Source organism: Oryctolagus cuniculus, chromosome 4, assembly GCF_964237555.1.
Source record: "Oryctolagus cuniculus chromosome 4, mOryCun1.1, whole genome shotgun sequence".
NCBI lineage: Eukaryota > Metazoa > Chordata > Mammalia > Lagomorpha > Leporidae > Oryctolagus > Oryctolagus cuniculus.
Window position 1 is genome coordinate 125,615,629 of NC_091435.1, and position 15,395 is coordinate 125,631,023.

At 39.0% G+C, this 15,395-nt stretch overlaps 1 long non-coding RNA gene across 1 annotated transcript; it reads right to left on the reverse strand.

Annotated features, from left to right (window-relative positions):
* Window positions 1-5,733: 5,733 nt before the first annotated feature.
* Window positions 5,734-12,601, reverse strand: LOC138849358 (uncharacterized). Its single transcript, XR_011388107.1, has 2 exons — window positions 12,496-12,601; window positions 5,734-6,456 (listed from the first exon to the last, which is right to left on the reverse strand). It is a non-coding gene; the product is annotated as an uncharacterized lncRNA (long non-coding RNA).
* Between the last annotated feature and the right edge of the window lie 2,794 nt (window positions 12,602-15,395).

Below are 15,395 nucleotides of genomic sequence, written 5' to 3' on the forward strand. Positions count from 1 at the left end.
ATATATTTGAATTCTTTATTGATTAAAATAAAAGCCAAAGTACATCAGTATTTTAGAATTTAGTAGTTATAGAAATTTCTTTCTAAAAAGATTTGTTTTATTTATTTGAAAGGCAGAGTGACAGAGAGGGAAAGACAGATGGAGAGAGAGAGAGAGAGAGAGAGAGCGTGCGCAAGGGAGTGAAAAAAGAGAAATCTTTCATTTGCTGGTTCACTCCCCAGTGGGTTGCAATGGTGTGGGTTGGGCCAGATAAAACTCAAGAACAAGAACTCCACCCAGGTCTCCCATGTGCTTGGTAGAGGACCAAGTACTTGAGCCACCCTCTGCCGCCTTTTTAGGTGCATTAGCAGTGAGCTGAGTCAGAAGTGGAGCAGCTGAGTTTCAAACAAGTGCTCTGACGTGGGATTTCTGTATCACAGCAGTGGCTTAACTTACTGTGCTGCAGTGCCAACCCTTAGACATTTCTGAGTAAGAAGAATTGAGGAAAAATTTTTTTTGTCTGTTTGTTTTTTGAATTTAAAGCTTTTCCTTCCAGGTCAGGTCAACATTGCACTCAACTATAAAACACAGCCACACAAAATTGTCAGTCAGAAACCCAAGACAATAATAATTTTCTAAAATGGACTCACAACAACAAATCTCACAGTTCTCTCAGTTAGTATATACATTTACTGCAGTTTTAAAAAATAATCTGCTTTCTCTAAGTTCCTCCTCTACCTGCCAGCAAGGGGAGCAAGCATTTCACGTTGATACACTTGCTGTCTGTTCTAGGTCTCTGTGGGAAGAGCAGATTTGGGATATTGGGGAAGATGCTGAGTGTCAGCAGTAGAAATGATTCCCACTGTTTTCTAACTTTAGGGCCTGAATGTATTTCCTTAGTTGTTTAAAAGTTAATTCCCTCTCCAGGAAGACCAGACTGAATTTTATGACAGAACCAGAACTGCCTGACTGAAAAGTAAAAAACAAAAATGTTTGGGATTGCTTATAAGATTTTGCCAAAGATATAAATGCCATTCTGTCTAATTGACATGTCTGACTTTCAAGTGACAAGAGGAATTCATTTTATTAGCTACTTGTCTTTTTCAATCAAGTAGTAGAATTCTATGTAGAGATTGACAAAATGATTTGAAAATTAATATGAAATTATTAAGAACCCAGACTAACCAAATTAATCTTAAAAGAGAACGCGGTAGAAGGACTCTTGTAAGTCTTCATACTACGAGACTTACATACAATATCTTAACTTGTAAGTCGCTTTGAAGATGATAACAACTTAATTTCAATTTCATACAAAAGTTCTACAACTGCAGTACTCCTCCACACATTTTATGCTATTGGTATGACACTTTTTTTTACATTGTTTATCTAATAGTAAGTTATTGTAGCTATATTTTCAATATCTGTAACATTTAAAAAGTTTATTTTATTTGAAAGGCACACACACACACACACACAGAGGCAGAGAAAAACAGATCTTCCATCTGTTTCACTTCCCAAATGCCTGCAATTGCCTGGACTGGGTCAAGCCAAAGCCAGAAGTCTCTGAGGCTCCCATGTAGGTGTCAGGGAACCCAAATGCCTGAACCATCACCTGCTGCCTACTAGGGTGCACATTTGCAGGAAATTGGGTCACAAGCTGAGGAGCAAGGACTTGACCTGGGTACTCTGATATGGGATGTGAATGTCCCAAGTGGTGTCTTAACCACTGTGCCAAATGCCTGCCTCCATTCTAATTTTTAAGAGAATTATTTACTTATTTTATTTATTTGAGAGACAGAAATACATATAGAGAGTGAGATACAGAAAAAGATAGACAGAGCTCTCTCATTTCATTTGCTGGTTCGATCCCCAAATGCTTACAATAGATAGGACTGAGTCAGGTCAAAGTTAGGAGCTGGGAACTCATTCTGGGCCTCCCACGTGAGCCAGCACCTTGAGCCAGTGCCTGTTGCCTTCTTGGGTGGACATTAGCAGATAGCTAGAATCAAGAGTGGAGCCAGGAATTGAACATAGGTATTTCAATATGGGAGGAAGCTGCCCCAAGCATTGTCCCAACTGCCATGCCAAATGCTTGACCCTCTTTTAATTTTTATACTATGTTATAAGTGACTTATGAACCAAAATTATAGTACTATGTAATTTGCTTTTACTTGAAGTTTTATACTTTCATATGTTTTTGTGTTGTCACTTATTGTCCTTTCATTTCAACTTGAAGGACTCTCTTTAGCATTTCTTATAAGGCAGGTCCAGTGATGATGAACTCCCCCAACTTTTGTTTGCCTGGGAATGTATTTTTTAAAAATATTTATTTATTTATTTGAAAGACAGAGTTACATAAAGATATATAGAGCCATTGAGAGAGAGAGATGTCTTCCATCGCTGGTTCACTCCCCAAATGGCCACAACGGTCAGAGCTGAGCTGATCTGAAGCCAGGAGCCAGGAGCCAGGAGCCAGGAATTTCTTCCGGATCGCCCATGTAGATGCAGGGGCTCAAGGACTTGGGCCATCTTCTACTGCTTTCCTATGCCACAGCAGAGAGCTGGATCAGAAGTGGAGCAGCTGGGACTCGAACAGCACCCTTATGGGATGCTGGAGCTGCAGGTGTTGGCTTTACCCGCCACGCTACAGTGCTGGCCCCAAGGGAATGTCTATCTTTCCACTTCTGAAGGACATATTTGCCAGGTGTGTTACTCTTGATCAGAGCTCTTTCTTTTCGATGTTTTGAATATATCATCCGCTGCCTTCTGAAGAATCTATTGATAGCCTTGTGAAGTTTTTCTTGTGTGATATTATTCACGCTTTTTGTTGCTTTCATAATTCCCCTTGTATGTCACTTTTGATAATTTAATTATAAGGTGCCTCAAGACAATCTTTTTTTGGGTTGATCTTCCTGGGGTTATGGAATCTGATGAAGCTGGGGGCGGGGGTTGGAATTGGGCCACATCCCTCCTCAAATTTGAAAAGTTTTCAGCTATTATTTCAATAAACAAGTTTTTTCCCACTTTATCTTCTTTTTTTCTGAAATTCCCACAACGAATATATTTGTTCTCTTGAGTTTATTTCAAAAGTCTCATTACACTTCCCTCACTCTTATTCATTTTTTTCTTTTTGTTCCTTTGACTTATTTCAAATGGCTTATCTTAAATTTCCTTATTCTTTCTGCTCCATAATCAAGTGTATAGTTGCAGTTCTCTTGGACTTTTCAGTTCTTTCATTGCATTAGTCAGCTCCATGATTTTTGTTAGGTTTCTATTTTGTAATAAATTTCATATTTTGTTCATGCATTGTTTTCCTGACCTCATTTAGTTGTCTGTTCATATTCTTCTGCATCTCACTGGGCTTCTTTAAGGTAATTATTTTGAATTTCTTATCAAGCAAGTAATAGATCTCCATTGTTTTGGAGTTGATTACTGACACTTATTTCCTGTACTGATGTAATTTTCCTGATTCTTTGTGATCTGCTTCAAATTGCATTGGCACCTGTGCATTTTAAGGGGAAAACACTTCTTTCAGTCTTTCTAGACTGTTTTCAGCACATGAAGCCCTTCTCCTGTTGGGTCCTCAGGATGATGGGCTTCCCTCAAGTATCATAGTCAAATGGAGTTGGTCCCGGGTCATGCGGCTGCTGCTGGGAACACAGTGGGGTCCATGCTTGTGGGCCTATTACCAGGGGTTTATATGGGCATGAACACTGTCTGGTCCCTTGGACAGGTAGAGCTGCCTCCAGAACCTTTGTCAGAAGGGTTAATGCTGGAACAAGAATCTGCTTCCATGTCTGAAGTTATACTTGCAAACAGTCATTCTGAAAACAGTGGATAAACCAAGTGTGATGACACATTTGAGTTCCACTGGGTCCTGGGGAAGACTTGCTAAATCACTCAGTGAGTCTCTAATTTGGACAGCGATTGCCAGGTTGAGTGGTGTTGCCATCAAGCCACAGTGCTGCTTAGGATTCACCACCAGGACTGAGGCTTGCAAGCCCATCTCTGGTGGAATGTCTCTACTTGTTGGTACTTGGGCAGGAAGGACTGCTTCCAGACCAAGGCCAGCAGAGGCTGGAGCTAGGCCTTAGGGTCTCTTCAAAATTCATGGTCAGAAAAGACCAGCAGGTCTGCTCTGGAGTCAGGGCTGGGCAACTCATCTATTTAAAATATATTTATTCACTTTAGTATATTTACATATATATGTGACTCTCACTACAGTCAATTCTAAAACATTTTAATAACATTTAAAAGAAATTCCCTCATACCATAATGGCCAGGGCTGGGCCAGCCCACAGATAGGAGCCAGGAGCTTCATCCAGATCTCCCATGTGGATGGAAGGGACCCAAACAATTGGGCCATCTTCCACTGCTTTTCCTGGACCATTATCAAAGACTGGATCAGAAGTGTAGCAGCCAGGACATGAACTGGCACCCATGTGGGACACCAGAGTTGCAGGCAGCTTTATTTGCTGTCTTACAATGCTGGTCCCCTAGCTTCTTTAATTTATCATAGTGTCTTCAACACATTTACCCATTCATCAGTTGATGCAGATTTTGATTGTTTCTTCCTTTTAGCTATTGACTTCATCCATTCAGGCTGCTATAAAAATACCATAACAACAAACATTCATTTGTCATTATTCTTGAGTCTTGAAAGTCCAAGGTTAAGGCACTGGCAGATTGCATGACTGGTGAACATTCTTTTCTTAGTTCACAAGTGGTATTTTCTCCCTGTGCCCTGATGTTATGAAAGGGATGAATTCATTTCTAGGGCCTATTTTATAAGGATGCTAGTCTCTAATTCATGGGAACTCTGCTTATGACTTAATCAGCTCCCAAAAGCCCTACCTTCTAATACCATCTTCTTTGGAGTTAAGATTTTTTGGAGGAGCACAGACATTCAGACTTTGACAGCAATTGAAAATAATGCTACAATAAAAGTGTGGGCACAAGTTTCTCTGTGGACATGTGTTTTCAATTCTCTTGGTTATATAGCCAGAAGTGGAATTCTTGTGGTGTCTGCTAATACTATTTAATCACTTGAGGACCTGACAGACTGTTTTCCAAACAGTACACTGTATTACATTCTCAATAGCAATAAATGAGAATTTTGATCTTTCTTCATCTTTATCAACACTTACTATCTGACTTTAAAATTCTAATGCTCTTAGTAATTACAAACTGTTATTGTGATTTTGATTTCCTTTATCCAGTGATTAACCATGTCAAGTCTCTTCTCATATTCTTATTCATCATTTATATACTCATATGTTCCTTGGAGAAATGTCTATTCACGTCTATTTAAATCTTTTTAACATTGTAAAATGGATTATTCGGATTTTTAAAAATGAATTTAGGAACTAGATCTTTATCAAATATATAATTTGTTAATATTTTCTTTAATTCTGTAGGTTACTTTTTTATTTTCTTGATGATGTCTTTTGGAGAACAAAGATTTCTAATGCCAACAAAGTCCTGCTTATCTATTTGTTTTGTCTTTGATGCCTTGTGTTTTTGGTGTCATATTTAAGAATATTTTTCCAAATCCAAGGACAGGTTTACTCCTGGTTTCTTCTAAGATTTTTATAGCCTTAGATCTTTGATTTATTTACTTAATTTTTGTATATGGTATGAGGAAAGTCTATCTTCATTATTTTGTATGTGGATCTCCAATTGTCCCAACACTGTCATTGAAAAACTTCTCTTATCACATTGTAATGATTTTAGCACCAAAAGGGAAACAAGAGATAAGCAGAGGAAGAGCCTTTAGTAAATGCATAAAAGGTGAAAACAAAGAAATCAAAGAGTGGCACTACAAAAACTTCAGCAAATCATAAAGGAAGACAGTAAGAGAAGAAAGGGACCACAAGAAAAAAATTTACAAAATAACAATAGTACAACTAATTCATCAGTAATTATTTTATATGTAACTGGATTAAATTCTCTAATCAAAAGACAGAGTAGTTGAATGATAAAATATAAAGATTCAACATTATGTTACTTACAAGAGACTAGCTTTAGATTATTAAGGACACACATAGGCTGAAAATGAAAGCAAAAGATATTCCAAGCAAATGGTAACCGAAAGAGAACAGAGACAGCTATACTTGTATTAGTTAAAATAGACTTTTAGTTAAAACCCTTCATAAGAGCTATAGAAGGTTTGGCCAGCGCTGTGGCTCAATAGGCTAATCCTCTGCCTGCGGCGCCGGCACACACTGGGTTCTAGTCCCGGTCGGGGCACCGGATTCTGTCCCGGTTGCCCCTCTTCCAGGCCAGCTCTCTGCTATGGCCCGGGAGTGCAGTGGAGGATGGCCCAAGTGCTTGGGCCCTGCACCTGCATGTGAGACCAGGAGGAGCACCTGGCTCCTGGCTTTGATTCATCGGGCTGCGGTGGCCATTGGAGGGTGAACCAACGGCAAAGGAAGACCTTTCTCTCTGTCTCTCTCTCTCTCTCACTGTCCACTCTGCCTGTCAAAAAATAAAAAAAAAAAAGAGTTATAGAAGCTCACTATAATGGTGGATTAATTACCAGAAACACATAAAAATTGTAAAAGTGTATGCATTCAACTTTGGAGCACCCAAATATAAAAAGCAAATATTATGATATGTAAAAGAATGATATAAATGACACCATACTTCTGTTTTATAGCGTTTACAAAAACTGATTCACAATGGATTAAAGACTTAAATACAAGACCTAAAAATGTAAAACATCTGGCAGAAAACATAGAGGACAAAGCTCTCTGACATTGGTCTTGGTAATAATATCCTTGTCTCTGATACTAAAAGCACAGGCAAGAAAAGCAAAACAAACAAGTAGATCTGTATCAAATGAATAGATTTCTTGAAGCAAAGGAAGCAATAAGATGAAAAGACAATATAAGTCATAGAGGAAAATATTTGTAAACCATGTATTTGTTAAGAGGTTGCTATTATTTGAATGTGTCTCAAAACAAGCATGCCATGTGTTGGAAACTTGATCCCTTATGCAACAGTGTTGGGAGGTGGAGTCCAGTGACAAATGATTAGGCCATGAGGGCACTGTACTTGTGAATGGATTTATATTGTTATCATTGGAGTAAGTTACTTTCTTTATAAAAAAATGAGTTTGGCATGTCATTCTCTTCTCTCTTTTTCTCTCTCTCTCTCTCTCTAGCTCTCTCTCCCTGTCTCTTCGCTTCCTCTAGGGAGTGAAATTGCAAGAAGGCTCTTGCTATCTTCTGGCTTCTTCAGAACTGTGAACCAATACATTTTTATTTATTATAAATTAACCAATCTGTGGTATTCTTTTATAACAGCACAAAATAGACTAAGACTGGGTTAATGTCTGAAATATATGGGAATCAAAATTCAGTAGAAGGTGCTGGGGCTGTGACAAAGCAGGTAATGTTGCCATCTGCAGTGCCAGCATCCCACGTGGACACCAGTTCGAGTACTGGCTGCTCCACTTCTGAACCAGCTCTCTACTCTGGTCTGGGGAAGCAGTAGAAGATGGCCCCAGTGCCTGGCCCCCTACATCAGCATGGGAGACCTGAAATAAGCTTCCAGTTCCTGGCTTCTGATTGGCCCATCTCCAGCCATTGCAGCTATTTGGGGAGTGAACCAGTGGATGGAAGACCACTCTCTCTGACTCTGCCTCTCTGTATCTCTGCCTTTCAAATAAATAAATGAATCTTTAAAAAAATTCAGTAGAATCATCACCCCAAATAATCCAACTAGGAGCAAAAGGATTAGAATAGACATTTTTCCAAAGAAGACATGTAAATGTGCAATAGGCATTTGAAGTGGTGTTTAATATCACTAATTACCAGGGAAATGAAAGTTAAATCCATGAGAATCAATTCATAACTGTTAGAATGGCCATTATCAAAAAACAAAATATAACTCATGTTGGCAAGAATGTGTATACAAGGGAGCCTTGTATCTTGTTAGTGGAAATGTAAATTACTATAGATATTATAGAAAATAGTATGAAAGTCTATCAATAAATTAAAAATAGAACTTCAATAAGATTCAACAATTCTATTTCTGTGGGTAATGTGTAAAGAAAACGCTGACAGTCCAAGATTTGGTGATCCCCCTGGCTTAGCTTCTGGTGAGGGCCTTATCCTGGATAGCATCATGGCAGAAGCCTGTGCAAGAGGAAAGATCACATGAGAGCAGGGAGGGTAAGACTGGCTCTTTCATAACAGCCCTGTAAGAGAACTCCATTAGTTGCTTTTGAGGGCAGCATCCTCAGTGATTCAGTGGCCTCCCACCGGGCTCCACAGCTTAAAGCTCCCAGTACCTCCTAATGCAGCTACCCTGGGAACTAGCTTCTAACACTGAAACTTTAGGGGATACACTCAAACCACAGGCAAACTGTAACAGCAACTAGAGTTAGCAATGCTGTATTGGATACATGACATTTGCTAAAGAGCATCATAAGTATTCTCACCACACACACAAAGAAAGGTAACCATGTGAGATGATGATGTGTTAATGAGTTTGATTGTGGTAATCATTCAATAACACATATGTATATCAAATCATCACATTGTGCATATGAAATGCATAAGATTTTTATTGATTGTATTTAAATAAAGCTGAAAATAAAAGAATAGATGAAAAGTTGCAAAAATTAAAATCGGGTGAATTTCATGGTATATAAACTATTTCAAAGTACTTTTTAAAGTATATGTCAAACTATTTCAAAAAGACTCGTGGATAGTAGTAATTTCAATAATTTAAGCACTCTCTTGTTCTCTCAACATATATTTAGATAGATCTGCATGTTTTATAAGACTTGGTGTATTGGGCTGGCGCCGCGGCTCACTAGGCTAATCCTCCGCCTAGCAGCGCCGGCACCCCGGGTTCTAGTCCCGGTCGGGGTGCCGGATTCTGTCCTGGTTGCCCCTCTTCCAGTCCAGCTCTCTGCTGTGGCCAGGGAGTGCAGTGGAGGATGGCCCAAGTCCTTGGACCCTGCACCCCATGGGAGACCAGGATAAGTACCTGGCTCCTGCCATCGGATCAGCGTGGTGTGGTGGCCATTGGAGGGAAAACCAACGGCAAAAAGGAAGACCTTTCTCTCTGTCTCTCTCTCACTGTCCACTCTGCCTGTCAAATAAAAAAAAAAAAAAAAGACTTGGTGTATTATAGGAAGAATAGTTGACAGACAGTATTGATGGATGTAGTTATAATTAACCTACATAAATAAGATAATTTGACCACACAAAAATAGGATGTAAAATGGATTCTGCGCCTTTCTTCCTTGCGTTTTTGTCATGACAAATGGAAAACCTCTCTAAATATCCTTGAGGCTTTCTTCTTGGCAACTCCCATGGCCTCTATTCTTTCTATGCTCCTTTTCCTTAACTGCATGCAGTGCTGTTCAATAAATCTTTGCAAGACACAGCTTTCTCTATCCTGCCCTGTCAGTATATATTTCCCAATTATCTTTCCAAGCTTTATACTTGAGCACTCCACATAGAGCCCAAATAATACTTTTAGTAGCCTGGGGTCTAAGGAGATCATGGTGTAACAAATCTTTAACTCTTGTCTTGCATAATTCAAAATAAGGCCACCATTCATCATAGAGATGTAAGTTACATCTGTGTTGAAATGAAAATAGTCTCTTTTAGAATTTTGGGTTGCAAAATTTTAGACAAATTTAGCAAAACTTAAAATTTTCCTTTTTGCAGTGCCTTGCTTTGTTCAAGACCAGTCTGCTTCTTAGATCATCTACCATCGTTAGGCTGGTTAACAACCCCTTCTCCTGCTCACTCTCCTATCTCCTCTCTACTCACAGCCACACTCTCACTTCTGACAATGTTCTTCCAGGCCAACCTGAGAAACTCAGGCTTGGCTTCCACCTGAAATTGTTATTACCCCTCTCCCATATACCAAACATCACCGACTCTCCCAGACCCAGCCAAAATTCTGCCTTCTCTAAGAAAAGCAGCATTGCTTTCTACATTGGCCCTGCCACAATCAATATTTATTCTGGTTTTTATTCATCGATAACTGAAAAATTTGGGAAAAAACAAGTAACTTTCCTGCAACACAATTCAAGACCTTTTTTGAACTGTTCATTTTATAGCCTCTATTATCTGAAGGCCAAACACTGAAAATATTACTTGACAAACTCCAATAAAAATAATTTTTGTTTTACAATTTTTCCTTGATGATGCATGATTTCATAGAGCAATTTTTTTTTGAATTGATAGCACTTGGGAGAGTTGTCTGTAAGGAGTATTATTGATTCATGTACAATGAATAATTTTTATGCCGAAATCTGTGTCTAGCTTGTATGATGTTTCTATTTGCTCAGATACCTTAACAAACATAAAAATGAAAAATATTGGTATACATCAGAAAGAATATTTCTAATCTGGCATTTATACTAGAAACATATTATTGCTTTTTAAATAGAAGATAATTATTCTACCTTCAACAAAAAATTCAAATGATAAGGTATACAAAAAAGTATTTAAAAGGAATAAGTTATTGACATGTGGGACTCTGAATTGTCCCTACTCCACATGTTGTAGCTTAGGAGTTTTAAGTAGAAAAGCCCTTTCTTCTCCATCTCTTTTTCCCACAAGCATAAGAAAGTTTTAATAGAGAGAGGAACAATTATTCATGTTGATGAAATTTTGATGTGTCATTCCTTCCCTTCTAATTCTTTGTTCCTGATTGGAATTTTTCAGTGTCTTCCACATGCATACTACATGATGACAGGAATTGGTCAACACTAGCTGTGAAAAGGAAAAAAGAAAGGAAATGAAAATTCTTCCAATAAATTGTTCTTTTGGTGCTTGTCATAATGAAAACAGGAGGCACATTCTAGTTAACTCATTGCCATGTGCTTTGAGATTTCTAATCTATTTTAATATGTTCCCTGCAGATAGAATAAAACTGGAATGTGCTAGTTACTTCAAGTTCTAAATTTAGGAACAGAGATGTACCCTAAGAGAGAATGCACTCTGTAGGGATAATCAGCTACTAGAAGATAGTATTCCTATGCCAGACAGCTTTGCTGTTGTATTGTGATTAAACCAAGGCTATGGTAATTGGAAAAGTGGACATCAGGCTGTGTTGTTATTTGTGGAAATGGGAACTTGGTGAGTATGTAATGAATGTTAGATATGGGCTCCCTATTGTGAAAATCAAGGATGCTCCTATATGAAGATTGGCTACACTCCTGGCATGAACAAGGTAAAATCCTGATGAAGCTTCTGTAGTCTATGCCCTTGGGGAAGGCCCTTTAAAGTCAGCATGCACATGGCTTCATGTCCCCTTGGCCTAAGAGGATTCTGATTGATGCTACCTACAAAGCTAACAGAATCTTGCCTCTGGAATGTTATTGTCTCTTCCTTACCTGAAACTTTCTGGGACAATTAAAAGAGACTCAGGGAACTGGAATTTCCTTGAGGAAATGCAAGTTTGTAAGAGCCACTTTGTTTTTATTTGCAAATCTTTGGTCAATGCATGTCAGCTTTGCCTCTGTTACCAAAAGAATAGTGTAGGGTTACCAATCACATTCATCTGCCTCAAACCACTTTATTATCCACCTAAAAGCACAGTTGTCCATTTACCATGTCAGCCAAGGTTGGTAAGTTATAGTGGGTAAACTTGTTTTTGCCAAATGCTAATATTAGGTAAGAGCATTAATGTCTTAGTTAAGCCCTACTAGTTGGCAAGGCTGGATTGCAACCTGGCATAGCCTAATTACCTAATATGCTACATAGTGATAGTGTTGTGAAAAAAAAAAGAAGGTAAAAGAAGGTGAAGAGACTCATCTGTGGAGGCAGTATAGTTGGATTGTGTAAGGACTTACAAGCTGTTCTAAGAAATTTGTCTTTTCCTCTGAGAAAAATAGAGTCATGGTCCAGTTTGAAGCAGAAGAATGTCACAATCTGATTTGTATTAGGATAATTCTGATTATTAGCTTGAGAACAGAAATGGAATAATGTTAGGAGGCTACATCAAGAATCCAAGGGAGAAGTGGCAGTCATTTGGGTCAGAGGGGTTGTATAAGAGAGGCTGCATCTAACTTCTAGTTAGACCTTTCTGATTTGCTGATGGATTGGATAGGAGAGGTTGTGTGTTAATGTGAGAGAGGATCCAGTGATGATCCCAAGGATTTTTTGCATGTGCATCTGGAAAATGGAGTGGACAAAAGCTGAGAAGTAGAAGACTATGAATGGAGCAAGTCTGAGGAAAATAAATAAATTTGGTAATGTGTTGCAATTTATAAATTGTTGTACAATTCTCATCCTTTGGAATTTGCCACGTTTATTAACTCTGTAATTTAGCTTGTGTTTAAAGAGTGTTGCTGTTGTGGGCTAGGATAGGCCAAAATTAATAACTTGGGCTCTTGTCTTTTATTTAGAGAATTCTAAACACAGGCTCAAACACAGCATGCAGCATGCTAAGATTTATTTAGAAGTGAGAAGAATGCACAGGAACATGAGGGGCTTTATCAAGGGAGAGGGGGCCAAGAAGGGTAAACAAGGACTTTCTTACCAGTCTTTCCAAGGGGCCATCAGGAGAGAGGGAGCAAGCCAGTGAGCACGAGTGAGTGAGTGAGCAAATGAGAGAGTGTTCCCAGAGCTCCCCAGCTGCCTTATTCACTTCCAAAAGGGAGTGGTTACATAGTTCAGTTGACAGGTGGGTGAATACAGGTGGAATTACATGGAGGCATGGTCTCCAGTTCATGAACTATCTATCTGATGTTTTTTTCCCACACCATTCTCCCCTCACAGATTCCTGATCCTTAATCTTTTTTTTTTAACTTTTAGTTAATGAATATAGATTTCCAAAGTACAGCTTATGGACTACATTGGCTCCCCCCCCACCATGACTTCCCTCCCACCCGCAACCCTCCCCTTTCCTGCTCTCTCTCCCCTTCCATTCATATCAAGATTCATTTTCAATTTTCTATATATACAGAAGATCAGTTTAGCATACATTAAATAAAGATTTCAACAGTTTGCACCCACATAGAAACACAAAGTGAAAAATACTGTTTGAGTACTCGTTATAGCATTAAATCTCAATGCACAGCACATTAAGGACAGAGATCCTACATGAGGAGTAAGTGCACAGTGATTCCTGTTGGTGACTTTACAAATTGACACTCCTGTTTATGGCATCAGTAATCTCCCTATGCTCCAGTCATGAGTTTCCAAGGCTATGGAAGCCTTTTGAGTTCTCCGACTCTTATTTAGACAAGGTCATAGTCAAAGTGGAGGTTCTCTCCTCCCTTCAGAGAAAGGTACCTCCTTCTTTGAAGACCTGTTCTTTCCACTGGGATCTCACCCACAGAGATCTTTCATTTAGGTTTTTTTTTTTTTTTTTTTTTTTTTTTTTTTTTGCCAGAGTGTCTTGGCTTTCCATGCCTGAAATACTCTCATGGGCTTTTCAGCCACTGATCCTTAATCTTGAGATGCTGAAGGATATAGACTCACTCTATCTTCTGTATCTACTTCCTGCTAATCATGGATGCAGGACCTGCCTGTCCTGGGTCCAGAAATCTCCTCCTATCTCATCTAATACATCTGTTTCACGAGCTGGAGAATTTTCTGTCACCACCAATGGCTATGTCCCTGCATGGTTATCATTACTTTCAGAAGTTGATGAATTCTGAAACACACAAGCTTATCAATCAGCATGAACATAACTGGGACAAAACAAATCACAAGTGGAATGCCCTTTAAGGTGGAAAGGAAATATTTTATAGACTCCCAGATAGTGGCTACCCTTGTGAAGATTATGAAACCATTTAGCCTGAGTATAGAGATTTTCAATATCTCTTTCAGTAAATATACTACTGTTTGAATAGAGATGGCAGATCCTATTAATCACTGCACATGTTCCTCCTTGTTCTATCAATATATATACCAAGCCCTGTTGATTGTCCATAACTATCTTGGACAGAGTGTCCACAGATGTAAGTACTTGCTGAAAAGTTGGCCTGAAGTGTAAGCCAGATTGTCTAAAGCAATGGTCAGGTTTTTAAAATCAGCTTCATGTGGCTCACCAGGATCTTTAAGTATTATAATAGCAGAGTCCACTAAGGAGTTTTTCTGCCAATAACAGCTCCCAGAAAGAATCAAAAGAAGAGGTGGGTACAACATGTATACCTTAAAGTATAGCAGTCTTGTTTTGACAAAAGAAAACACTTTACTTATCTTTTTGCTTTTTGAAGATCTTCGATTGGCTCAAGGAGTAGGCGGGTTATCTTTCAAGTGCACCTGCAAAGACTTAGGAGGTAGAAATGTAATTTTTGATAAATGCACCCAGCTTGGGATGCCCTGTAATTTCACTGGGATAAGAGTGCTCAGTAGCACCTGGTCGAGGCCCTTCCATTTAGGCTGCAACTTGTCTGAAGGGGATCTTTCCTTCCGAGTTTTTAATAAAACTAAATTTCCTGGGGAAACAGGCTGTGGATGAGTTTTGGGTTCTGGTAGTGAGAGAAGTTTATTACCATACCCTTTCAGACTTCTGTGTCTGGCCTAATTAATAATCTACTTTATCTGATCTTGAATCTCTGAATCAAAGAGGATGTCAGAGGTGAGGAAGGGCCTTCCGTATAGTGTCTCATATGGATTAAGCTTTAGGGTGGTCTTGGCTGCTATTCTCATCCTGAAAAGGGCAATAGGCAATATTTTATGCCATGTTTCTGAGGTCCCCTGGCAAAGCTTAACTAGAATTTTCTTAAGACTATGATTAGCCTTTTCAACTTTACCCTATGACTGAGATCTCTAAGAGGCAAGGAGATGGTAAGAAACTCCTAAAGCAGCATCTACCTGTTAAGTTATTGAATCTAGAAATGGAGGTCCATTGTCACACTGGAGTGATCATGGGAGTCCAAAGTGTTGCACAATGTCCTTCAGCAATGCTCTGGATACCTCTTGTGCCTTTTCTGTTTGAGTTGGAAAAGCTTCTGTCCATCCTGTGAAAGTATCAACAAAAACTAGAAGATATTTATAATTATTCATTGGAAGCATGTTAGTAAAGTCAATCTGCTAATCTTCACCTGGGTATATTCTTCTTCTTTGCAAAGGAGTCAGCAAAAGAGGTGGCTTCACATGCCCACCAGGGTTATTTTGTAAACAAAGTGGACAAGAACGAGTTGCTTCCCTTATGACAGCATGTAGTCCTTTTCCTCCATACACTGGAGAATATTTGCATTAAAGCTTCTCTTCCCAGATGGGTAGATTCATGTGTTTCCTCAATAATTTTTTATTGAGAGGCCAGTGGGAGCATAACCTTATGATATAGAGTCCACCATCCACTAGCACCTGTAGTATAATCTCGTTGTTGGGCCCATTCGATCTCAGAGTCAGTACAATGAGGCTCTTTAGTTATTACTACAGACTGAGGTATTAGAGCCATTTCCATGGTTCCTGTGCAGCAACTCT